Source organism: Notechis scutatus, chromosome 8 (assembly GCF_049901735.1).
Source record: "Notechis scutatus isolate UNSWTSFEM ecotype Mainland chromosome 8, rNotScu1.2, whole genome shotgun sequence".
Classification (NCBI taxonomy): Eukaryota; Metazoa; Chordata; class Lepidosauria; order Squamata; family Elapidae; genus Notechis; species Notechis scutatus.
This window is the reverse complement of record NC_142016.1, coordinates 11507178-11534008: the sequence shown is the minus strand read 5'-3', so window position 1 is coordinate 11534008 and position 26831 is coordinate 11507178. Positions and strand designations below refer to the sequence as shown.

Genomic DNA, 26831 nt, shown 5'->3' with positions numbered 1-26831 from the left:
CAAGATCTTGTTGATGACCCAAGCTCTGTAAAGGACCTTGGAATACTCACCTCTAATGATCTAAGTGCTAGAGCCCACTGCAACTACATAGCCAAAAAGGCATTAAGAGTTGTTAACCTAATCCTACGTAGCTTTTTCTCTGGTAATATCACACTACTAACCAGAGCATACAAAACATTTGCTAGACCAATACTCGAATACAGTTCATCAGTCTGGAACCCACATTACGTATCTGATATTAGCACAATTGAGAAAGTCCAGAAATATTTCACAAGAAGAGTTCTCCACTCCTCTACTCGTTGTAGAATACCTTATGCCACCAGACTTGAAATTCTAGAACTAGAAAACCTTGAATTACGCCGTCTTCGGTCTGACTTAAACATGGTATATAAAATCATACATTGCAATGTCCTACCTGTCAATGAATACTTCAGCTTCAACCATAACAACACAAGAGCACACAATAGATACAAACTCAAAGTTAACCGCACCAAACTTGATTGCAGGAAATACGACTTCAGCAATAGAGTGGTCAATGTCTGGAATACTCTACCCGACTCTGTAGTTTCTTCCCCAAACCCCAAAAACTTTAACCTTAGACTGTCTACTATTGACCTCACCCCTTTCCTAAGAGGTCTGTAGGGGGCGTGCATAAGCGCACCAACGTGCCTACCGTCCCTGTCCTATTGTTTCTCTTATTCTTTTATTTTTCTTATATGTACCCATTTCATGTATTCACAACTATGTATACACTTATACTTATTATCTTGTAAACAATTGGCAAATCAAATAAATAAATAAATAAATAAATAAATAAATAAATTCAGTCCTTTTCTTTCTTTTCTGTCAGTTGGTTGGTTGATTTTACCACACTAAATAATCAATTTCTTGATTTCTTAGTTCACAATGTCAGTTGGAAAAAAAAGGTTCTCTCTGCTATCAGAAAATGTAATGTAATATACTCTAGCAGAATCTCATAAGAAAAACTGACAGAATCAAACATTTGAACAAGAGTTTGGTCCTGGAAGAGCACCTTCAATGACAAACTCCTTGACAAACGAGTTGTGAGAAAATAGTAGCTGAAGGATAGGTTGGATTGGAGCGCCCCTTTTATGGGCTCTGTGCCACATCTGGCCTTTTTGTCCATGTGGATTGCTTTTATTTTGAAAGCAATTATTTGTTTCCAATTTATGTACGTGTCCATGCCTATGCACCTTCATAGCCGTTTTGGCCCTCCATAACAGTCCCAGTTCCTCATGTGGTCCCTTGGGAAAATTGCTCATCCCTGGAATGGAATATGCGCTCTTATGTTTTGTAAGTGAAATACTTGTCTTATTGATAAAACTCCCTCAAAATGAGTCTTTAATATTCCAGTTTTATGCAGTGCTTAAGCTAGTTTTCCAGTTCAGATATCATAGGAAAATATAGTTTTATAAACCAGGAAAAAATAAACAAGATAGACAAAGCAAGGAGGAAAGGAAGACAACAGTGATCTCTTTGCCCCAAATCACAACATTAAATGGAATTTGGTTCATACATTGAACCAAATTATAATTCAGCTTGGTTTAAAACTCTTCTCAACCCACTTAGGTTAGAAAAGTGTCACCTATTAGCATAGGAGTCCATGTTTCATATGTTCTTGGCACTCCTGCAAAAATGGTTTTGGAGAATGGCTTTTCCCATTCACAGAATGGCAGCCATAGTTAGTTACAAAGCACCTGTTTGCCAGAATGCTGAAAAACATTTTCTACTCTCCTACTTGCCCTTGATCTCTTCCTGGAGACATGGGTGTATCATCAAACAAAGCACTGGGCTACAGGTATTCATCATTTTAATACGTTAAGAAAACTTTTGGGGCCCAAGTAGGAATTTAAAGAATTATTGAAAATAAAAATGGAAACTATAGGATATCGCATTGCTTTGTGGTGTATTCATTTCCTGTTTCTTAAATTACAATAATTTTGAACAGTATAAATTGGGTGGAACAGAAAAATTGGTAGACATGTGAGCACCTTGGCATCCAAGCGTACCTTACTGGAGACCTCAGGCTTAGCATAATGATTGCTTCCTATGAAGATTAACCTATGAAATTGTTTAGATGCAGTTAAAATATTAATAAGCTATGTGACAATATGCAATATATTTATCATTGATCAACATATTGCAATAGTTATATCCACAACAGAAAATGCCCTATTTCAAAAGATAACAGATGTATTAATGGAAGAGTTAATTACTTTGATTTAAAGTAATTCATTAATTACTGTAGAGTTATGATACAGCTGAAACATAACAAAGATGCAGAAATACTACAAAACCAAACTATATTGTTGCTCTCCACAAACCCAACTAAATCACAAGAGTGCAAAGAATTGCAGAATACATAAAGTGAGTGCTAGCTATGCTGACTTAATTTCTAAAATACGGACATGTTTTTGTGTGATCTGGAGCACTAAGCTGCTATTCTAATGAAATCTGAGCACTACAGTGCCAAAAAAAAGAGATAATTTGGAAAAAGTTGAAACTTCAGGCATCTAAGATCAAATTTAATATAATGCATTATTAAACATAATTTATCTATTCCTCATAAATAGAACGGTCTAAATATCAAATCCCACTTTTCATAATCATCACTATGGGAGAAACTGGTCTGTGCGCTTGAGTATACTTGTATATCTTCTGAGATATCCATCCATCCATCCAACCCACCCACCCATCCATCACAAAACAAGTTCTCAACCTGTCAAATCTAGTGCAGTTGCTCATTATGGGTAAATTAAAAAGAAAGTTCAAGAATGGGAGACAGTGAAAGAACCAAATGTTTCTTATCACAAGCCTAAATATTCTTAAATATTCCTAAATATATTTACCTAAGACTGTATTTATAAAGATTTTAAATAAACAAACCTCAGCAATTGGGCTTACGTAGCCTTTGAACATGAGGTTATATGCTACTTAAGGCTGCAATACTATACCACAGTGAATTCATTGGTATCTGATTTAGTGTAGGACAGTAAGAATTGAACTGGTGATCAATGGCTTATATTTAGACTGCCCAATTCATAGGGACTGGATGGCAACATACAGTTAAAAACACAATGCAACAAAAAGGCAAGAAGTTCTACCTTGACATTTTTTTCATGGATATACTTTCTTGATTTTTTGCTGCCTATTTTTATTAACCCAGTATTTAGCATCTTTTTGTTACCTTACACTATTTTCCTGATAATCATTTTTTAATTCTCATTTCTGCTATGGACAGAATTGTTTAGCGTCAGACTAAAAGCTTATTGTGTATATGTTCCCCCCTCCCCCCCCCCACACCCCATGGCTAGCCAAATGCCTGTAGGAAGTCTGCAAACAGGATATTAAGACTGAATTCCCCAGCAAATGGCTGATATTTAAAGACAGTCTGCTTTTACCACTTGGGCTATGCGTTATACATATCCACTCAAACAGACTCCCTTGGGTTCAATGAGAATTACTTCCAAATAAGGGTGTGCTGGATTTCAGCTGAGGAGAACAATCTTTCCGCATGTATGAAGTGCAGGAGGATGAGATGGAAAGACAACCTATTGTCCTGACATAGCGTCAGCAATTCTATTGCACTGCTGTTCTGCTTTGGGTACCATGGGGGTAGCTGTGCCCCCTCCATTAATTGCAATTGAAGAGAATTTGCTATGCTATGGGAAGTTTGCACACCATCACCATTTTTTTCTAACAAGTTGGATATATAAAAGGATGAGGGTACATTTTCACACAGCCTTTATCATGCTCCATGCATATCCGATCCCCGCCCCCCAGTTGCTGGACAGTATAATAGTTGCTCTTTGGTGGAGATTATAGGCAGACAATATTTTTATTTATCTTTTATGTCACCTTTGCTTCCTCATAATTTCAGCATACTAAGTAATAAAAAATAATCAGGAATACTTTATAAAACATATAGTACATTTTCGGAACGTGAGCTAGAGTCAGTCTAGTTGGAACTAACAAGCAAGTTATTCCATTTGATTTCAGAATCAGGCCATAATACTAAACATATGCACTTAAATCCCACTGAACTCATAGAAGTTAGTTATCTCGTTACAGCTGCACAAGATTGTATTATCAGGCTTGTAAAACTTGTGCGATAAAATGTGGTATGAATATCCTGCAACTGCTAAATATTTTATTGATTATGGAAAGATATAGTACAGGTAAAACAAGAGTATAACTGAAATATATATCAAAAAAAGAGATGGACAAGAGATTAAGATAACATCAGCACAAGGGGTGGCCAAATTCAGAGAATACAGTAGTTTCTCTTTAATTTTAGTTTCCTACTATCATCTTTTCTACATGGAATAAAGCTGTAGAAGCTTATCCTCATTTGTATCTGATCAAATCTATTAATACACAAATACACACATATACAAAAAGGACATTATTTCACTGCAGATTTTTGCATTTACATTAGAATTGCCAATGCTGTTTCTAAAGATATTATCAAACGTGTTGAGTCAGGATAGATTCAATAAGCAATTATGGATCTTATTTTATCATAGACTTTACCAAAAACTATTATTAAATCATATTCAGTTTTGTACAATAAGCACATTAAAATGTACTTATGATGTGCAGTAAGATATTAATTTTTAACAAGAAGAGTTACTTTTGAGAAATGTGATACACAATGTATTAGAGAAACAGATTCTGTTCCAGAAAGGATACGTGCAGAAATTAAATGCCTGAAACATGTAAATTGAAGCCCGTAACTGTTACTTTTATTTTACTGTAATATGTAATATGTTAATTATACATGGCCTTATAGTATTAGATTTTTATCCCACGTTTACTGTAAGTAACTCAAGGCAGCAAGCATACACAATACTCCCACCTCCTATTTTCCCAACATCCCAGTGAAGTTGGACTGAGTGTGAATTACTAGTCCACGATCACCCAGTCAATTTTCATGCCAAAGATGGGAATATAATTCACCATTTCCTGGTTTCTAAGTACCTTAATCATTATACCAAACTGGCTCTCCAATTTATTATTTATTATGGTTCACTATGCAATCAGCCAGATGTTTAGACTGGATTTGGCATTTTTATTAATACATATTAACACAGTGATTAGGGTAGCAGGCAAAAAGGCACATCAGGGCCATGAGTACTGACAAGTATGAGGAAGTACTAGGCTATTTCTGCAAGAATTACGTTATACAACTTGATCATATTGTCATAAGATTAACAGGTTCTTTGTACAATATCCAAAGCTCTGTTAATATCCTAGACTAGCTTGTTATTCTGTCTAGACCAGAGGATAGATTCCAGCAAAGATTAGATCTTGACTGGCCCAGAACAATCCACACAACTCCTTGATTGGGTTATGCTGAATAACTAGGCTCTATGCAAAAATGCATTTTCTAAACCATTCCAAAAATTAAATTGATACAGTTCAACAATCTGAAATAGTTTCTGAATTGAAACATTCCAGTATTTTAAGTCAAAACATTATGATACTTTGAGACAAAATATAATTTCAGATGGAAAGAAATCAAATTTTTTATCAAAAGGACAGTTTGAAGTGCAGCTGATCCAAACATGCTTTGCCCTCCCATGCTATACTTCTATGAAGGCCTTTGGAACCTGCTTATGTTTTAGGCTGATATCTAAAAGGGGATAATGGTGTAAAAGGGGGACAAATTCAATTTAAATCTTTGTTGTTGTAAAAGTTTGTTTCATTTCATTATGATCAAAGATCAGTTAAAAACACAGTTCAATACAAAACAAATAATATATCCCGACGAATACCACTGCTACAAATTAAAACCCTAAAATCTTGTGTTGCCAGTCAATAAGATAGTGGCACTTTGCAACCCCCAGTTCCCCGTAAGTGGGAACTCAATAAACTTTACAATACTTTAAAGAAAGTTTGACCTCCAGGAAGGTGAGACATACCTTTGAAGGCTTTCACAAATGGATCAAGTTTACTCTAGAAAAAGGAGTTCTTTTTCAAGTACAGGAACAAATGTAACAGAGAAGCCTTAAACATATGCTAGGCATGGAGTAGGAAACTGTATGTATTCGATTTACATGGCCACCCACTCAAAAGGCAACTCTGGGCAGCTAGTAAAGCTTAAAAGAAATGCATACAAAGGAAAAGGATAAAGTAATAAAACACCCTGGGGGCCAGACACACACAATTCTTACTATGAGGTACATATAACTCTGCTTTCCCCCAGATACTGGCCAGATACACAGTTGGGAAGTCAAGTCTTCATAACCTACCCAAAGGCCAACCCAATTTTTGGGAGAAGGCCGCTCCACATGTAAGCACTGCAATACAGAAATCATGCCTGCTAGGTCTCATAAGGTCACACTGTCTAATTACACTGTCCAGAGCATGTCGACTGTGTTGAATCATATAGGACAAGCAGAGGTAAATGATGCCACAAATTTTCATGTCCTATGTCAGGGGTGTCAAACTCAAGGCCCAGGGGCTGGATCCGGCCCGTTGGAGGTGCTTAGATCTGGCCCTAGAAACAGCAAAGGACTGGCCTGCGGTGCCTCTGCCAGCGAAAACGGAGCTTGGGTCATGTGCGACCTTCCCAGGCTCCGTTTTCAGCTGTGACAGCCTCCTGTTGCCCTCTGCCAGTGCAGAGCCCGGCTGAGGCTCCATTTTGAGCTGTGACGGCCTCCTGTTGCCTTCTGCCAGTGCCAAGCCCGGCTGTGCATGACTCTCCCAGGCTCCATTTTGAGCTGTGACGGCCTCCTGTTGCCCTCTGCCAGTGCAGAGCCCAGCTGAGGCTCCATTTTGAGCTGTGACGGCCTCCTGTTGCCTTCTGCCAGTGCCGAGCCCGGCTGTGCATGACTCTCCCAGGCTCCATTTTGAGCTGTGACGGCCTCCTGTTGCCCTCTGCCAGTGAAAACGGAGCTTGGAGAGCCCATTTTCGTTGGCAGAGCGCTTGGACCACCAGACGCCTGACATGAGTTACATCAAGCTGGTCATGTCCACAATGGCCACACCCACCCCGGCCCCTGAGGTCAAACACAACTTTGATGCAGCCTTCAATGAAATCAAGTTTGACACCCCTGCCCTATGCCATGGAGAGTTTAATAGACAATGAATTGCACCCAGATCATTGGTAACAAGTGCAACTCACAATGCTTCAATGTTACATAGGCATTTTGAGGTGTAACCATAGCTACATGCAGTCCTTGACTTACAACAGTTCATTGAATGACCATTCAAAGTTACAATGGCACTGAAAGAAGTGACTTATGACCATTTTTCACACTTATGACCATTGCACTATCCCCTTGGTCACATGATCAAGATTCAGATGCTTGGCAAGTGGTTCTTATTTATGACATCTGCAATGTCCCAGAGTCATGTGATCCCCTTCTGACAAGCAAAATCAATGGAGAAGCCAGTTTCACTTAATAACTAACTTAACTGCCATGATTCACTTGTGGCAAGAAAGATCATAAAATGGGCGTTGGTTCTTACCTGATACGCCCCTTCTCGGCGAGCCGCGAGGAGCATCCAGAGACTGGGATGTGCTTCTGAGTCCTCTTCTTGCAGGCTGAGCTTTAGATGAGGAAACGCTCCGCCCCTCACGTGGTATTGCGCAGCGTCTCCCCAGTTTTTTGCGATAACGAGAAGAGAGGTTATTAATTCTTTCTAATCTACTGTTGGCTCCTTGGCTGAAGCAAGAGTCCCCACCAGACGGAGAAATTAGGGTGGGGCTGGATGCTCCTCGCGGCTCGCCGAGAAGGCGTATCAGGTAAGAACCAACGCCCATTCTCCTCGAGCCGCTCGGAGCATCCAGAGACTGGGACATACCAAAGCTGGGCTGTCCTATGGGTGGGACTCCGTCTGGCCCGAAGGCCCCTCCGGATCACTGATGATCCTCTGTAAGACCCGTCGGCCAAAAGAGGCCTCCGCTGAGGCGTACGTATCTATTTTATAATGTCTGATAAACGGGGACGGAGAGGTCCAGGTGGCTGCCCGACAAATGTCAGCGATGGGGGCTTGTGTGGCCCAGGCCGCCGAGGTGGCTGCACTTCTGGTGGAATGGGCGGTTATTCCACCTGGAGCGGGCAGGGAATGGGAAAGGTAGCACCTCGCAATGGTGGCCCTGATGCAGCGACTGATGGCGGAAGGAGAAACCCTAAGCCCCAGTGACCTGGGTTGAAAGGATAGGAAGAGGGATTCCGACTTTCTCATGGATTGAGTGCGCTTAATATATATACGCAAGGCCCTTCTAACATCTAGGGAGTGCCAGAGGACCCCCTGCCCCTGGAGGGCCTAGGGCAAAAGTTTGGTAGAACCAGTTCCTGTGACCTATGGAAGGGAGAGTTGACTTTTGGTAGGAAGGTGGGGTCGGGACGAAGGACCACTCGGGTCTGCATGGAACACGCATAGATCGCTCCTGACTGACAGAGCTGCTAATTCCGAAACTCGACGAGCAGAAGTAATAGCTACTAGAAAAACTACCATAAAGGTGAGAAACTGAAGGGATGAATCCCTCAAAGACTCGAGCGGGGAACAAGTAAGAGAAAGCGAGGACCTTGTTGAGGTCCCATGTGGGGAACCTGTGAACAGTGGGAGGGCACAGGTTGGTGGCGTCCCTAAGGAAAGATCTAATTCGGTGGTGATGAGAAAGGGAACCGTAGTTATCACAGGAGACCACGGTCGAGAGGGCAGAAAATTGTAGTCTCAGGGTGTTAGGTGCGAGCCCTTGCGAAGGCCTTCCTGAAGAATTCTAGGATCTGAGCCACAGAGGGAGAGAGGGGATCAATCTGAGACCCGCTACACCACTTGCAGAACCCCTTCCAAGTGGCATCATAAATTCGTGTAGTGGAAGGTCGCCTGGCGGCAAAATAGTGTCGATGACTTGACTGAGGGCTTCTCACTAGTCAGACGGATCCGCTCAACCTCCAGACGGCTAACTGGAGCCATTGAGGCTCCGGATGCAGAAGGGGCCCCTGAGAGAGGGAGACCCAGTCCGGGGATCCTCCATGGGGCGTTACCGATAAAAAGCGAAGGTCCGCAAACCACGGTCGCCTGGGCCAATAGGAAGGTCTGCCCTCTCCTGAATGAGGAGAAGGTCTGCCCTCTCCTGAATGAGTTTCTGTATTACTCTGGGAACTAACGGGAGCGGAGGGGAGGCATATAGGAGCCCTGGGGGCCATGGGCAAAGCATGGCGTTGTGATTCTCCGACCGGTGAGACGGATACCGGGAGAAGAACCGTGGAAGCTGAGTGTTGGACGGAGGCGAAAGGGTCCACCACCGGAAGGCCGAATATTCTGGACGCTTCCTCGAATAGGGATGGATGGAGACGCCATTCTGCCTGGTCCACCGTGGCCCTGCTCAGCCAGTCCGCCTGAGTATTGTCTACTCCGGAGATGTGTTCGGCTTTTAGAGATAGGAGGTTGGATTCTGCCCAGCGGCAAAGGCGCTCGGCTTCCCTCATTAGCTGGATGGACTGGGTGCCCCCTTGCCTGTTGATATGGGCATTGGCCGTGGCGTTGTCCGTGAGAACGAACGTGATGTTTGCGGATCTGAGGAAAAAACTGCACAGGGCCAGATGGACAGCGTGAAGCTCTAGCCAATTGATACTGCACCTCTGCTCGGTCGGCGACCATTTGCCCTGTGCCGAGAGCGAGTCGAGATGAGCGCCTCAACCGGACAGGCTTGCGTCCGTAGTGACGGAGAGTCATTGAGGTTCCGCCAAGAGGTGGCCTCTGTTGATGGCGGGATTGGTCCACCAGAGAAGAAACGTGAGGACCCTTGGAGGGACCCTGATTCTGGCCTTCGAGTTGCTTCTTCCGGATCGTTGGAGCGGGAGCAGGAGCCACTGGAGGGATCTACTGTGTAGACGGGCCCAGGGAATAATAGAGATGGGTGACACCATTTTGCCCAACAATTCAGAGAAGTCCAGCAAGGCCACCTTCCTTGAACGCCTGCTCTGATTGACCAGGGCTTGAATGCTAAGGAACCTCTCCGGAGAGAGGAAAACTCTTTGAGAAACGGAAAAATTATGGCACCCAAGAGGTTGATTCGGGTGGAAGGAGTAAGTTGGCTCTTTGCCAATTGACTAGAAACCCGTGTGCCCATAAGGCGAGAGGGTGACCTTGGTATCCCTGACTGCCTGGGATTTGGACGGGGATAGAATAAGGATAACGTCCAAGTAGCAGTGGAGGCGGACGGGAACGCTCCTGAGATGAGCCGCCAGGGCCGCCGGGACCTTGGTGAAGGTCCGGGGGCGAGGCCAGTCCAAAGGGTAGGGCCACGTATTGATAGTGAAGGCTATTATGACAGAACCTGGGGAATTTGTAATGGGAGGGCCTGATTGGAATATGGAGGAATGCCTCCGAAAAGATCTATGAAAGATAACCAGTCTCCCGCCTGGAGTCTAAAAGAATAGATTGCAAGGAGTGCATATTGAACCTACGCTGGATAAGGTGACGGTTGAGCCGTTTCAAGTCCAGGATGACTCTCCAACCCCCAGAGTGTTTGGGCACCCCAAAGAGATGGGAGTAAAAGCCCTTTCTCGCTGATTCGGAGGGACAGGTTGAATGGCCTGGATGTCAAGAAGATGATGGATGGCTGCATCCATTGGTGCACGTTGGAGGGATCCCTTGAGGAGGGGGATGGGATGAAATAATCGGGGCGGACCTGAACTCCAGGGCGAGACCAAACCTGATTGTGTCCCTAACCCATGCATCGGATGTGGATATGTCCCATTGGGCAGCGAAGTGGCTGAGGCGGCCGCCAATGGGGAGGGAGGAAGAGGCTCCACCTTCTCCTCCCGATCCCCGAAAGGATCTCTTGTAGCTGCCACCGCGTCTGGTCCTGTCGCCCGGGACCGTGCGGTCCTGGGATCGGAAGGAAGGGGTCTAGGGTATCTGGGCGGGAAGGGGGTAGATACTTTCTCTTACTGCGGTCCTCGACCAACAGTGGTTCCAAGCTGGGCCAAACAGTTTATCTCCCTTAGTGGGAGCAGTGGCCAGCTTGACCTTATTCTTTACGTCCGTCTGCCAGTGTTTGAGCCAGCATGCGGCGAGCCGTGACGTGCAATGTGATGGCCCTGGAAGAGAATTTTACCGACTGGTAAGTGGCGTCAGCCGAGAACTCGGCTGCAGCCACTAACTTCGCTATGTCCTGGTGTGCTCTGAGATTGGAAGCGGGACGTGTTCCTTGAGCTGACGTAGCCAGCGGATAGAGGACCTTGTGAAAAGGAAGCGGCCATAGCTGATTTAATGGCCCAGGCGTCATATAGGTGGGCCCTGCGCAGCGCCAACTCCGCCCGCATGTCATCAGGTTTCAAGGCCTCTAGGGCCTCACAAGGGGTAGAGGAGAAAACCAGACCCACAATGGGGTCATCAAGTTCCGGAATGTTCAGAAGGCTAGATAGTGCCTAATCGAGATTAAGAAATCTCTTGTCTTGGCTAGAGGGTGTAGGAGGGGTCCCTGTGGAGGTGAGTTGCTTCGCTACGGATCCACGAAGATGGAAGGGGAAGGGATGACCTCAGCGTCCACCACTGGTTGGGTGAAAATGGAGTCCTCCGGGCCCTCTGGGACGGGGGAAGGTTTGCAGGGGACTGGGGAAGAAGGCCAGAGACATACTTGGCCTTAAGGAGGAGGGACTTGAACATGTGCGGCTTGAACAGCCCCCAAAAGTGGGTTGGTCGGGGAAGTGCCCTCGTCCTCCGACATCTCCCCCTCCATGATGTCAGCCTCTAAGAGGGTTTCACTGTAGCGGGAGGATCCCATCTGGGAGTCCTCTTCCTCTTCCCTGAAATCCCCAAAGTCCCCTTCCTCCTCCACCTGGGCCCCAACCGGAGGAGGGCTGTCCCTCTGAGAGAGTACCTGATCAACCGGGGGACCGGTTGTGGAAGGGATCTGATGGATAAAGAGTCGTGCTCGGATGCTCATGGAGAGAAGCCTGATCTGGTCATGTGTTGTAGTCCCTCTGCAATGCTCTGGCGGATGGCTGATTCCATCCAAGCCCTGATGTGAGGCAGAACCTCGGAGGTAGAGGGTTCGTCCTGGCGCAGACCAGCAGCAGTGGGTGTAAAAGTGGTTGGAGGAGGAAGTATTGATGGCTCGGGCGGGACTCCCTGAACGCCTGTCAGACTCTTTTTCCAACGCTTTGTGGCGCCTTCAGGCGTCACGTTGGGAGGCCTTGGAAGGTTCCTTGTCCTGTCTAGAGCCCTTAGGTTCCTTGTCCTGCCTGCGCAAGTAGTGGGACTTTGCCTTAGCCTTCAAGGAAGGACGTTTAGAGGGATTGTCGTCTGCCATGTTAGATAATAAATACTAGCAAGGGCGGTTGGCTCGCCCAGATCAGGCCTGGATGAGGCCGGGTGACGATGAAGCTGGCCCGCTCCCCCTTTTGGAATTTGTTATTTCTCTTCTCCCTTTATTTATTTTTATGTTTTATACCAGGTGAATATACAGGTTCTACGTATACCTCTATATATCTATGAGAGATATTGATGTACAAAAAGAATTTTTTTTTTTTTTTTTTTTTTTTGTATTTGTATTTCACATTAGGTGACAATATGCAATACATTAGCTTCAGGAGCTAAACAGCCCCTGGATTTAAAAATATCATATTTTTTCTTTTTTTTTTTTTTTCAATGTCATTGTAACTTTGAACAGTCACTAAACAAGCTGCTGCAAATCAAGGATAATATGCATTGTAGCCACAGATTTTTCAATGGGATTAAAACCCTCTGTCAGGAATTGAACTCTTGGTGTTTTTTTTTTTTTTTTGAAATCTATAGAAACAGTAACCGTAACAGGGAGAACTGTATCTCAGTACAGGCCAATCAGTCAAATAAACGCCTGAGGCCTAGAGTTGAAGAGAGGGCCTCTGGCAGCAGGCCTCCAGACAAGAAAAAGAAAACCGGAGGGGGCTGCAACTTCGCCCGAAACGGGCTGCGGGAGGCCAACAAGTAATAAAGGAGCGGGCCAGGTGGAAGAGATGGGCAGCTAAGCTTAAACCCAAGGCCTGGAGCTCCAATTCACCGCAGCTAAAGTATTTAAAAATGGCGCCCGACCACGATGCGGAGCCAAAATGGCGGCCGCAAGCTGAACCGTCGGGACGCCTTCGGGACGGAAAAGGAGGGCTTGCTGGTCAGCTCAGCTCCTAGGGCCCTAGGGGCGATGACCCTCCCGATCGGCGTTTAGGGTGGGGGGAATCCAGCAATAAAAGAAATGCGTGCCATAAGGCAACGCGGAGGCAGCGACGCGATCTGATAAGGGTGGGGGGTCGCGCTATCGCGCCTGCGAGCCCACAGCTTCGCCCCCAGGGACGGGAAATTTTTCCCTTAAGTCCAGACCCTTTGCGCAGGAGGAGGAAGGAAAGGCAAACCTTATGAAGACGAAGTTGGAATAGGCAAGAAATAGGCAAGAAAAGTACGATCAGCCAAGGAGCTCTCTGAAAACACAGCCTGACTCTTCGAGGCTGAGCAAAAGACTGGGGAGACGCTGCGCAATACCACGTGAGGGGCGGAGCGTTTCCTCATCTAAAGCTCAGCCTGCAAGAAGAGGACTCAGAAGCACATCCCAGTCTCTGGATGCTCCGAGCGGCTCGAGGGAGAATGGGGCAAGACTCACTTAACAAATGCCTCACTTAACAACATAAATTTTGGGCTTAATTGTGGTCATAAGTCAAGGATTACTTGGATCAGTTGTAGTTTCTGAGTGGTCTTCAAGTGCAGCCCCATGTAGAGAATGCTGCAGGACTCACGAGATAATTAAAGAATGACTGTGAGTAAGGCTGACCAGCACAGGAACCAACACAACTGACAAGTCTAATTTATGCAAAGACCCTCTTAGCCACAAGTGTTACCTGCTCTTCTTACAGGATCCCAGCAGCCTAGGTGGATCCCCAAATTATATATCAATCCTGCCATCTGATCAGGAACCAATGATGAAAGATCTCTGGACTTGGGTTGCTCACATCCCCAGCCATTCAGTCTTGCTAAGGAAAAACTTAAGTCTGTTTAATTCCAACCAGATTCCCACAGCCATCAGACACTTAAGACAGGGCCTTGACACTGTTATTTGCTCAATCCTGGGTTGATACAGTATATAGTATTGATGATACCTAGCTGGTGCTAGCAAATGTTTTCGCCTATGGAAGTCGGGATAACATTAAGCCCTGAGGCACCCCATAGCTAAAACTAGATCATAGAGATGAACTGTAAATTTAGTATTAATGAAGCAGCCGAGTTCAAAGTTACTCAGATTAATGTAACCTTCAATCCTACCATTTTGTAATGACAGAATGTAGTAAATGTAACACTTACATTTAAGTGTGACTCTATACCTGAGGCAAAGATACTTGTAAATTAAGCCCAACTCCTAATGCCTGCATGTATCCTATATATTTGGAGCAGGAAAATTGTTTTGTGGTTGATTTGGTAAAACATTTGGATTCAAACCAATCAACTGCAAATAATACTGAATCAATTAAAGTGTCTTCATCTACCCACCATCTGCACTTTTCTTCCATGATCCCTGTTTTTACTGCATGTAAATATATAATTAATTTCTTAGTTTAATTTTCAAACTAGAAAAGCCAAAATAACACAAGATTCTTATAACAGACATAAACATCACTGCAATAAGTAATTAAGCCCAGAGTTGCTGGGATTCTGGTGATGTATAAATATGATGTTAAAAGAAATAATGGTGTAAATGTTCAATAAACATTCTGCCATGGAGTATTTTATGCATATTCTCCCGAAATATTCTTCTAAGACATGGACAAGGTTAACTAGAATACATATTAGCATATTCACTGAATCTCAAATCACAAAACAATTAAGTTTACTATTACCTCACTTCTCTTTTCCATTAGATTGTCCCAGAGCTGTGATGGCAAACCTATGGTACACGTGCCGGAAGTGGCAGAGAGCAATTTCTGCCGGCATGCAAGCCATCGCCCAGAACAGATCTACTGTGCATGCGCGTGCCTCCCACCAGCCACCTGATTGTTGGGAATCTGCTGTGCATGCGCGGGGGGCAGAGCGCACGGGGTTGTGCGCACATATGCAGAGGCACAGGAAGGTTGCATGCGCATATTGTATGCAACACATATTGTATTATGGGTGCAGGCACGCATGTGCACACACACGCACTTTCCGCACGCAACGACAAAAAGGTTAGCCATCACTGTCCCAGAGTATATATCATATCCTCCTCCTCTCATCTTCTTCCTCTCATCTTAACCAATGATTCCTGTGTGCCTCATTTTAAATCTCAGATCTTTTAATTTTAAACTATCTAGTCCTTATATTACCCAGCTGTAAACTGGTGACGGGGCAAAATCATCTATGGACCCACTTGGTCCCATATTTCTTTGCATTCTCTTAAAATTGCCTATAAGGAAATATGGTCTTCTTTGTGATGATTTTGTCATTCCTATCCTTAAATATGTATATTAAATTATTACAGCTAACCACCAAACTGCGGTTAACCATTTTTCTTTGATGTATAAAAATTAAAATCAGAATGTACAAAAAGTACTGATGAACTGAAATGTATTTTGTTCATTAATATTTTTTTGAAGAGAATATTTTACAGACCATTGGCCCTCTTATTGTATTCATGACACTCACTCTTCCATCAAAATTTTACCTAATTGGGATGCACTGTGAGAAAATAAACTTTTCTAAAATACTGATATGGTAAAAAAAATAAGTAAAAACTTGTCATTAAAACAAACAATTCTGCAAAATGCTCTTATGTAACTGTAATGCCTCAGTGCATTTGGTCAAATGTTCAATCACTCCTGTGGCCGTTGAATAAAACCCTATCTTGCTGGGCTATGTAGGGCTGGTTGGGGCCCTAAAAGGCCTCCCCCCTACTTTTTAATCAATTCCTTGTCTCTTTTAAATTTTACATACGGTTTTTATGCTTTTAATATTTTATTGTACACGGCTCAGAGTCCCTGTGTAAGGGAGATGGGTGGTTCTTAAATATGACAAATATATAAATAAAACAAATTTATATGCATAACTAGAGGAAAGTCATTTTCATCTCAGTTCTGAAAAGTCACACAGAAGAGTGATATCAGTGACAAGATTCACATGGATATTAAGCAATAATGTTTACCAGGTTTAGCAAATTGTGTAGATTTAGCCATTGTTCTTTGTAAGCCAGAGTTTGATTTAGCACAATATGTAAAACCAAACAACTGTGGGTTAACAAACTATAGTTAAACAAATAGTGGCTTAACATAAGAAACTAGATTCACCTCAGACTTCAAAATTGTAGTTAGGGTCTTATAAAAACTATTGTATATCTTAGGTAATAAATATTATAATTCTAGTATGGAGCTTCATTCATGATACATTTCACCTGGTTATTGAATGAACCAATTTTCTTGGTTTGCTCAACTCACTGAACCACAAACTAAAGTGGGCTAAGATTGCACAACATAATCTTAAAAAACAGACAAAACCAAAATGAATATTAATGCTTAATATGCAGTTACTTGGTCCTTGCATAGTTTAACATATATAAATAGATCCTATCTATGTAACATACAGATACAGTACCATTTCTATCGTATTCATCTTGAAGATATTAGCGAGGTTTGTGTTTCAGCAAATAATTATATTACCAAGACTATTTTACAGTGCAATAGCCTCACTGAATTCATTGGGATTTACTTCCCAATAAGGGGTTTATAATTGCAGCTTCAATTGTGATTTTAAAAATTGATAGAATTTATGTGTCCACATGAGCATTAACGGCATGAATGGAATCTCCTATTTCAGTGTTACCAAGTGTAATCTGTCTGCTGAGAGAAAACGCAAAACTGGTTAAACATTCTCTCTAGCTACGCATACATAACCTGCAAGCATTTCATTAACATTTCTGATTCTAATCTGTGTTGAAATAACTTCTGTGCTTCAACAGATGGGGAGGGGAAATAATTGAAATATAGCAAATATGCATTAAGAAACAAAAAGCCTATCTCCTATTTCTGATAGATTTTTTTTAAAGAAAAGGTTAAATGTTTGGCGAACCAGAAGAAATTATAAAGATAATTGCAAAGGCGGAACTTTTTAGCAATTGTATTCCATACATTAACAGTGTATCTCAGGAACAACACATTCGATACAAATTAAGAACCACCATTGCTAATTGTTATGAAGCAGCTATTTGCTTGTTTACCAAAGCTGGGAGCAGTTGTGTGTGTAGTGAACTGTTAGATGTGACAAGAAAATCAGCCGCGCAGATGCAGGGTTGGGTCTGGGAGTTTTTGGCTGGTAGAGAAAACCAAACATAGAAAAAGCTGGGAGCCTTCTTTTCAGGACTAATGGGAGGGAGGCAAGTCATGGGAGCCTTGCTGGGGGAGGGGAAGAGTGGAGGGGGAGGGGGAAATGCAGAGCAAGGCCTGAGAATTATCCTCGTCCTCTCCTCTGTTCAGCAGGACTAACAGGAAGATGTGAAGCCTTTGTAGCTACAAATGGGAGGAGAAAAACCAGCAAGAATCAACTTGAACATTCTTAGGGGGTTTGCCCTATTTCTCAGGGTTAATAGAGTAAATAAGACATACTAAATCAGTCGAAAACAAATCTTCCAATCATTGTCTTTGCCCATCTCCTAGCTAGTTTAATTGGAGGACATGAAATTCTGGTAAAAATCCAGAGTCAGGATTTGTGGAGTCCTAGTGCTATGCAATGGGCCTGAACAATCTTAATTTTCTTTACCTGGGAAGCAGACTCAAAATATAATTGTCAATGGGAATAAAATATCCATCAGGAAGTGGAACTAGATAATTTTATTAGGAAAGGTAAATTAATTAAATCCAAGATTTTGATCCAAAAGTCAGCATGTATAATTTTAATTTAGCTTTGATTTCCATAAAAGGATTCCACAAAACTGTACTACAAATATGACAAGATTAGACTTGCCTGTTTAAACTGGAATTTAATAAAGAAAGCAGAAATATAAACCTATGGGTTTTTTTCTGCAGAATTAATGGGAAGGTGTGCTCAAGAGGAGCAGCAAAATATATTAAATAACCATAAACTAGTCAACAATTTACAGTGGTTGTGTTTTTACAACATGCTAAATCAAAATAAGCATTATGGCCAGATTCACACAACTACTAAGCTGTATGTTTGTATAGTACGTTAATCACAGGCTTATAGTACTGAGATTTTACTCAACCTAATTTCCTGAGTCCACATAACATGTAAATATACTATCTCTGCATGAAGTACTTGGCTAAAATGTGATTAATTAGTGTGATTCAATGCATTGTGCTCAGCTGTTGTGATTTGTAAAACCATGGATTCAAGCACACCTTGCGAACATAGCCTTATTCTTATACATTAAACATGCAAGTCTTTAAAAACAATGTTTTAGAAAAGTGTGGCTAAGTGAAAATCTAGAAAGCCAAGTTTTACCCCTTTAGAAAGTTTTCCAGTTTTTGTCCAAGAAAACACCTCTGAATCTGAAGACACTCACTCTTATTAAGCTACCTTCTCCAAAGCCGAGCAATATTATATAGTTCTGGGCAACTGTAAACTCTGACAAAACCCTCCCTTGATTATGCATCTCAGTTGCTGTTCACTTAAAGCCACGATACAGGGAAACAGCAATGAGCCACTGACACACCTAAAAAAACGGGCTCTGCCAAAGAAGCCTCTGTGGGAACAATGCAAAGACTCTTCCCAGCTTGCCTGGTGGTGAAAATGAGTTCAAGGGAAGTCGCGGAATCTCTCTGGAAATTTGGCCCCCATTTAAGCAAACAAACTCCTACCTGAATTCTGTAGGACTATTGTTTCCCCAAATATGCCTAGGTTCTTTCTCTTTCAGTTCCCCCTCCCCTTCACTTTTTCTGGCTGGGTTGTGTTCAAGTGAACCAGGTTTTCCCAAATTCACCGTTGTTTCGACTTAAGACGAAAATCCCGAGTCGTCTCGCCTGCAAATAAGCTACGAACCCAGCAGGCGTGTTCGATTACGACTTTTAAAACCTAATCTGCCCCGATGCAAGGCAGAAAAATAGCCGCAGGTGAGGCGATTCCCATAGGTTCCTTCTCGTGGCTTCCTATTTTCTCAAATTCGCTTCTAAACCAAGGTGACCCCCCCCAACTCCATTTTAAGGGAACTCGTCCCTGCTTCACTCTTCCCGTTCCCCCCTCTTTTCCTAACTTTTCACCTCCTCCCTGCCCGGCCGTCAATCCCAGGCTTTTTCTTTCTAACAACCGACCGTCGCTTTTGCAGCAGGGCGACCTTGCTGCTGGACAGCGTGTAGGGGACGCCGGTACACAGGGAAGGAAAAGCGCCTGAAAAAAAGGACTAGGCGCTTCCCCGCCCCCCCTCTCTCGGATCGGAAGGGTATCTACCCTGACTCACTTCCAGAGAAGCTCCGGCCATGTGAATCGTCACCTCCCGGGGAGGAAAAACGCGTGTGTTTTAGTCAATCTATGGGGCAACTCTGACGTTAAGCCAATGTTTGCACTCTGCGATCAGGTGTTTTGTGAGTGGATGCCTGCATTGGGGGAGGGGGCGATATTTTTTTTTAATTACATATTTGAAAAAGCGATCATCAAAACTACTCCAGGCGAAGGAAATACCCGCGAGGCGGGGTGTAATATAACCCGCAGGTCCACCGTGGCGAGCTGCATCGCTCGTTATTTCCACGCGCGTCAGGAAAGTGGCCCCCCGAGGCGAGGCCTCCTTGCCCGAAAGCGGAGGCACGCGGGGTGCGGGGAGGGCTGCCTGGAAGCGCGGCCCACCCCGGAGCTCGGAGGAACGAGAGGCCGCCTCCCCCTGGCTCTGGGCGAAGAGGAGGACAGGCTCGTCACCGGAGCTCGGTCGCTCGCTGCCTCGGCTGGGTTTGGCGTCTCTGAAACTCGCTGAGAAGCGCCCCCGGCGAGGGAGCAGAGGGGGCGGGGGGGGGCAAGGGCGGGAGGCTGTTCCCAGCTCCGAGCCGCGTTTTCCCGCTCGCTAAACGGGCTCTTCGGCTTCTCTCACGCGCCCCCCCCTCCCTCCTTCGCGGGCCTCCGGATCCTTCCGCCGCACCCGGGACTCGTTCTTTCCCCTCCCCCTCCCTCAAATCTAAAACCGGCGCATATCTCCCCCCCTCCCCCCCCAGTAAAAGGCCGGCTTGAAGGGCGCGCCAAAAGGCCAGTCCGGACTCCCAAGCGGGCTTTTTCCTATCGCGGGGGTGGGGTGGGGGGGGGAAAGGAAAGAAAAGAAAAGACAAGTTGGGTCTCGGGAACTCTTTGACGTGGTTGCCACAGGTTCGGCGGAGGGTTCTGGCGAAGAAGAGGCGGCTGAGCGATACCGCCGCTCGGCGCTTCCTGGAAACTCCCGCTTAGGAGCGGGTGGGGCCGTCAGGCGCGGGGGCGGGGAGGACGTCCTGCCCTGTGAGAGGAGTGGGCGGGTAGTCCGTCAGGTGAAGGTGAAACTCAGCCCCGGGCCGAGGACGGCGCTCTGGAGTAGCCGAGCGTGCGCTTGTCCTACGGGGGTCCCGGGGGGCAGAAAAGCGACCCCCTCCATTTTAATGGTGGACGCCCCCCCTCGGTCAAAGAAATCCAGCCCCAGAGAGAACAGCGGCGCTGATCTCCCTTCAAACAGGCGCGCACAAAGACCCCCCATCCCTCCTCCTCGGGCAAAAGGCGTGTGGAAGAGGCACGTCGCCCCTCCAGAAGTCTCGGGGAGCTGGGCACAGAACTGCCCCCTCCCTCCTGGGGTGGGGGCCGTGGGAGGGACCCCCGTTTCCAAGATTTAAAAGAGGGTGTGGGGGGAAGACTAAGCCTGAACCCCAGATCAGCCAAGCGAACGAGCCCTTCCTGCTGACCCCCTACACCCCCCCAGCAGGCTGGATCGCCCTTCCCAACGAGGGGATGCAACTTTTCCACGCGCGCCTCCGTCCCCAAAAGAGTTAAGCAAGCAAGCAGCCTCCCCCCTCCCCACCCCCGAAAAAAAAAGCGGGGAGGAGAAGCAGCAGCAGCAGCAGCCCCGCTTCCTGCGGATTTGGAAATCGAGCGCAAAAAAAAAAAAGCTTTTGAAAGCGCCCTCCCCGCTTGTCCCTACGTTTAGTTTGCTAGCTCTCCCTGCCCCCCTCCTCCTCCTCCTCCTTTCAGAGACCTTCAATTTATCCCATCACCAAGCTGCATGTCAGCTGGGAGGTGGGGAAGAAGCTGCCTGCAAACTGCAGAGGGTTAATGGCAGAGAACTGCGCTGGGGGAGGGGAGGCCGCCTTTGCAAATGGAAACATCGGTACAGAAGCGTTTAGCACAACCGAGAGGGAAAACGGCCCAACTGCAAGTAGGAGGGAAAGAAAAGCTCCCTTTGCTGCCCTCTGGTGCCAGATCTTGCCAAAAGGAAGCGGAAAAACGGGTTACAGTAATATGGGTACTTAAACTGGGGGAAGCAGGCGAGGGGGTGTGCCCCCCCTTTTTTTTTTGGCTTTGGTGGAGGCAGAAATATTTGGATTGAAATACAGTTCCTTTGCATAGATGTATATTTTTGGAAGGCAAGGTTAGCTCAAGTTCAGATGAAGTTTGCTGCGGTAGTCTGCATCTCTCACTATCTTACATTTCTGTTTTGTAAGTTTTTAATTCCCTGAAGGCTTTATCTGTGGAGTTTGGATGAGGAATTGAATTAGGCAAGGAAAAAGCAAAAGGAAGGATGTGAAAGTGGAAGGTCAGAGACTCCGTGGTTATTCAAGGGGCTGGGTGGGCAAGGCATGGATTGATTACATGTCTACCCAGAATCAATTCTTAGCATCAACACAGATGGACCTTTTCCGGGATGAGCTTCCTGGCTTGTACGTTTAAGGTCTCCCTGTAATTCAGTTCCTCCACTTGGCTGCTGGTTATATATTTCCTTTTCCTTTCATCTTTCTTGTCTATAATATACTCTGGAACGAGCCTTACATCGTCCGGTCTACCAAGTGTAGCCTTGTGTGATCAATTGGTGTTTATTGAAAAAATAATCCATTGCCAGCAGACTTCACCGCAACCAGGAAGGATCCACCACAGATAAGATTTTGGCAGTGGCTTCCATTCCTAAAGACAGCACCGCCAACAGCTGCAAGTCTCATGGACACTGTCAGTTCCAATGCTGCTGCCACACCCTTAATTGCCAAACCGCTGATTGGCACACCAGTAATCCTTTGGTGATGTCCATAATTTTTAAAGGCTGAATCTGATTTTTTTTTTGCCCTCTTAACACATTGTGCAACACCAACATTCAAAACAATCAGTACTGTTTCTGTTCTGCTTCTTCAAAGTCTTGCTTTCAATTTCGTATTGTGTCACAAAGAAAATCATTGCTTATGTATTCTGATATTTGTGAAAGGTATTTGTCAAACTTGTGTGCCACAAATCTCACTGAAGGCTGCTTGAGGCATCTTACAGACATTGAAGAAAATCCAGAATAAATCATTAAAACAATAAAGATCTTAATGGTAGACATGTCATGGCATCTTTTCCAAGGCCTTACCAAGGCCTTACCAAGTGCTAGTTTGCAGACTGCTGATTCATTTACTATTTATTTGATTTATATCCCATTTTTCTTCTTTTTACAACTCAAGATAGTATAGATAACCAAACACTAATAATTGACTCTAAAAAGCAGAAACCATTCAAACTTCAACTTCTTTGTTGTCACTGCTAAGGTTAGTTGCTGACCCATGGGCAGTAGCTTGGTGGTCTTCATGTGTAACAATGCTATTTTTCCACTGTGCTCCTTGCCTTTCATTAGTAGGCCATTTGCATTTTCAGTTATCAGAATAGTGTAATCAGCACAACAGAGGTTACTGATATTTCTTCCTGCATGTTTAAGACCATGCTTGACTTCTATTCCTGCCTCCCTCAATGCATATCCAGCATATAGATTGTGAGTCTGGGTTATGGTTTCCTCTCCTGTGGATGAGATTCCCGTTTGCCTAAAGGAATTGTCCATTGTTGACACAATCCAAGGCTTTTCTGTAATCAGCGAAGCACATTTTTCTTTTGGGTATTCTTTGGTTTCTCAGTTATCCAGCATGGACCAGAATAGTATATCTTATTCTCTTTGTCTGTTTTACCTAGAAAAATCTACAGCAGAGCTGATACTGCAGATCAGCCAGCTCTATTTTAGGCAGATGCATTGTGCAAACCCAGGAACTTGGGTTCAGTCAATGAAATAAACATATCTCACAGCTACTGTTAGGGAAGGATTCTGGTATTTACCATAGAAATTAAGTTCTGGTAGAAGCTATTACAAATGGATCATCCCTCATTCATTGCCTGGGTATAAATCAGAAGCCCTAGCCCAAGTAGAAGATTCATAAAAAGATTCTTGAATAGGGAAAAAAAACTAGCTTAAGCAAGTCATTCCTGCTACAGTACATCCTACATTTAGTACGATAAGTTGCTATTGCCTTCAAGAAGTTTCCCTATAACAAAGCAAAAAAAGGAATTAGTAATATGTACTGTATTAATACACACACACACATTCTTGAGCCCATGGAATATGTGATACGTCTCATTGATCATTTTGTATAAATGACAAGCATGAAAAGGTATTCAATATTTGGGCAAAGATGCTTCATATCTCACATCACACTGGATACACTGCCCATTTGCTTTAGGTCCAAATAGTGCACAGTAACTCACAGTAATTAGGCTTTGGTTACCAGTGGACATCCAGCCAGAGTGCTGGTGTATTTAATAAAGCCAACCATCTTCCTTTAAAATTTGTTTCCTGATATTTTTATATCACTGGAACTCTTTAGTACTTCCCCCATAAACAGTATAGATTTACCACTCCAGCGACATATACACTCAGTAAATTTACTATTAATACCTAATATGTAGTAGTATTTATACTCTGTATTGATTTGTCTTTTCCAAAATGCTCTTTCCATTGCCTCAGTATTTTTTTTTTGGCGATAGAATACACATGTTACACATATTACATTGTTAAACCAATTTTCTGTCAAAATAAGAGGACTTGATAAACTGCCGATATCTAGTCAACAAACTGATTAAGCTGCAGGAGCTTCCCCTTCAGTCACGGTAGCATACTTAAATTTAGGACAGGGACTTCATTAAAAAAAGTGTACCAGAATACATTACATCCCCCTTCTTTCTTCAGCTTCAAAGCAAATACATAGGAACACGCACAAATCCAACATGCTTAGCCTAGTAAGATACAGCAAGACATAAAGATTGCTCTTTATGTTTGCCTTTATACTCCCTCTATTTAGGCTGATTGTGCAAGACAATTGAATTTGGTGTATGGAATATTACTGATGCATTCTAAAGTTGGATTTGTTTCTATCTAATCTTAGAACTTGGATCTCTTAAATGTGCACCAGGGGAAAAATGTTTTAAGATTTCCACAGTGAAAGCTGAAGCAGGATGAAAAAAATTAAATGTCCTTGTTGTAATTGCAAGGTAAATGTGTATCTCTCTGCTTTCTACTTCATGCTTTAATCATTTTGACACCAGGCTGTACAGCAGTAATTTAAAATTAATGTGATTGACATTCGATGGATAGCAAAGTCCAACATGGAGCTCCACCTCCTAGACAGGATGGCTCAGGTTGAGGTTTCAATTGGCTGCTAGACTTAAGACAGTTGACACAACACCTAGCAAAACACGGCAAACAATTAATTTCATTTTCTCTTTAATTTGAAACCAGAAAATTGTTACCCATCAGCTTGGAAACATAGCTGTCTAGTCTCATGTTTCTCTGAAGAAACAGCGCTTGTAAGGTTGGTCAAAGCGGGAGAGAGTGTGTCACAAAAGTAGATATGGCAAAACATTTTTATTAACCAGATTGTGCTCCTTAAATACCAGAGTCAAATGAAGTTAGTGGGCTACATTTGAAGAAACAAAAGATTTTAATGAAAGGGAACGAGACAATGCTATAATGGGGTTAGCTTTAAATAAATCTGTTAAAGGTTATTTGTGTACCTTTAAAGTGGCTTGAGGTGATTTAACATTGTTTTAGCATGTATTTTTCTCTCAAACGTATTTTAAATTGAAGACAGACTCATCCTGACTACAGATTAGAAAGGAGCTCAAAATGTATTTATTTCTCCAGCCTTCAATTTCTAGAGCAAAATAGCTAAGTGATAAGCAACTGGTGCTTTTTTAATATTTGCAATCAGCTCTAAAAAAAATTGGAACTCATCCACCACTTGGGTAGTAATTAGATACTGTACAGGTAGTCCTCAACTTATGACAATTGAGCCCCAACTTTCTGTTGCTAAGCGAGACAGTTAAGTGAATTTTGCCCCATTGCATGATCTTCCTGCCACAATTGTTAAGTGAATCAGCAGTTGTTAGTAATATGGTTATTTAGTGAATCCAGCTTCAGGTTGACTTTGCTTGTCAGAAGGTGGCAAAAGGTGATCTTGTGACCAAGGGACACTAACCGTCATAAATTTGAGTCACTTGCCAAGTGTCTGAATATTGAACATGTGACCATGGGGAGGTTGCAATAGTCTTTAAGTGTGAAAATGGTCATGTCACTTCTTTCAGTGCTGTTGTAACGTTGGTCACTAAATGAACTGTTGTAAGTTGAGAGGTGCCTGTTAGTGGCAACAATCCTAAATATTTGAAAGATACAAAAGTTGTCTGAGCTTGGAATAGCCAACTATATATCCCAATGTGAAAAATCCAAAATCAAGGTTAATTCCTAGTATATCTATGATAGTATATGTCAAGAGCAATTCTGTGCCATCATCTTCAATTTTTTCCCCCGCATCCCTAAGATTTCCAGGTAGATTCCTATCTAAGAAGAATTAAATGTGTTTAGCTTTTTTTATGCACACCTAAGCATTGTTACCTGCTAAGGACACTAGGAGGTGTATCTTCTCGCAGTTCACAAAGGGCAGTGTTGCCTCCACATGAAAGGAAATTTATCACCTTCACCTTGCTGTGAGAGAGAAGTAAAATTATCTTATTCTATTCAAGAATAATTATACTAATGGCTAATGTTTTCTCAGTGATATCTGGAAAAATTTTGTATGAAATTTTGTTTTTTTTAAATAGTTTTAATAGAACTTTTCCCATCCTGTTCGTGTTGGAAGCATTGTTAAAGACACTTCCGGGCTGAAAGGATTAGTGACGTCATCGTTGCCAGGGGATGCCCACGGAGCTCCCTGCCCCTTCTCATCAGTAGGCGGAGCGAATGACAGGAGCTCACCCTGCCATGCAGCAGCACTCTGGTCTCCTCTCACTCACTCTGTGTGTGTGTGTGTGTGGTGTGGGGAATAAGGTGCAGGAAAAGGAAGAAGAGGGGGGGAAAAAAACCTAAGAAAGCAAATTTCACCCTCATTGATAGCTATAATCAATTTTACTATCTCTTCACCTGGTATTTAACAGATATAAAACTCTTCACCCCATTGTTCATCTCTTAACTCTAGGAACATCCAATAAATAATGCCCTTTCTAATCCAGCAAAAGTCCAAACACAGCTCTAAAATAGTATAATTAATTAACATATATTAAACTCAACACTCCACATCTCAACTTTGTAAGGAGATTCACATTTAAAAGCCATAAAGCAGTCCCTTTATCCTATTGTGAAGAAAAGACTAAAGTTTAACATGAGAAAGAGGAACAAATGGTCGTTAACGCACCTTAAGTGAAAAGACAATTAGATACAAGTCAATTTAAGTGCTGACAGATTAGAATATATAAAGTTACTGTAAGGAAAAAGGCTTAAAATGTTAACTGTAAACAAATTTAATATACATTTCTCCAATCTGAAAAGAACCACCCCAAATAACACCATATCCCTTTCAAAGAAACATTCCATATCTCATCTATAATCAAATCCATATTTAGGGGCA

At 43.4% G+C, this 26831-nt stretch overlaps 1 long non-coding RNA gene across 1 annotated transcript in view; it reads right to left on the bottom strand.

Moving 5' to 3' along the window:
- The window catches only part of LOC148129889 (uncharacterized), a 29102-nt gene extending 9644 nt beyond the window's left edge, over window positions 1-19458 (bottom strand). The window contains exon 1 of the long non-coding RNA XR_015750446.1: window positions 19385-19458. This is a non-coding gene — a long non-coding RNA (uncharacterized LOC148129889). The remainder of the gene's footprint in view (window positions 1-19384) is intronic.
- Between the last annotated feature and the right edge of the window lie 7373 nt (window positions 19459-26831).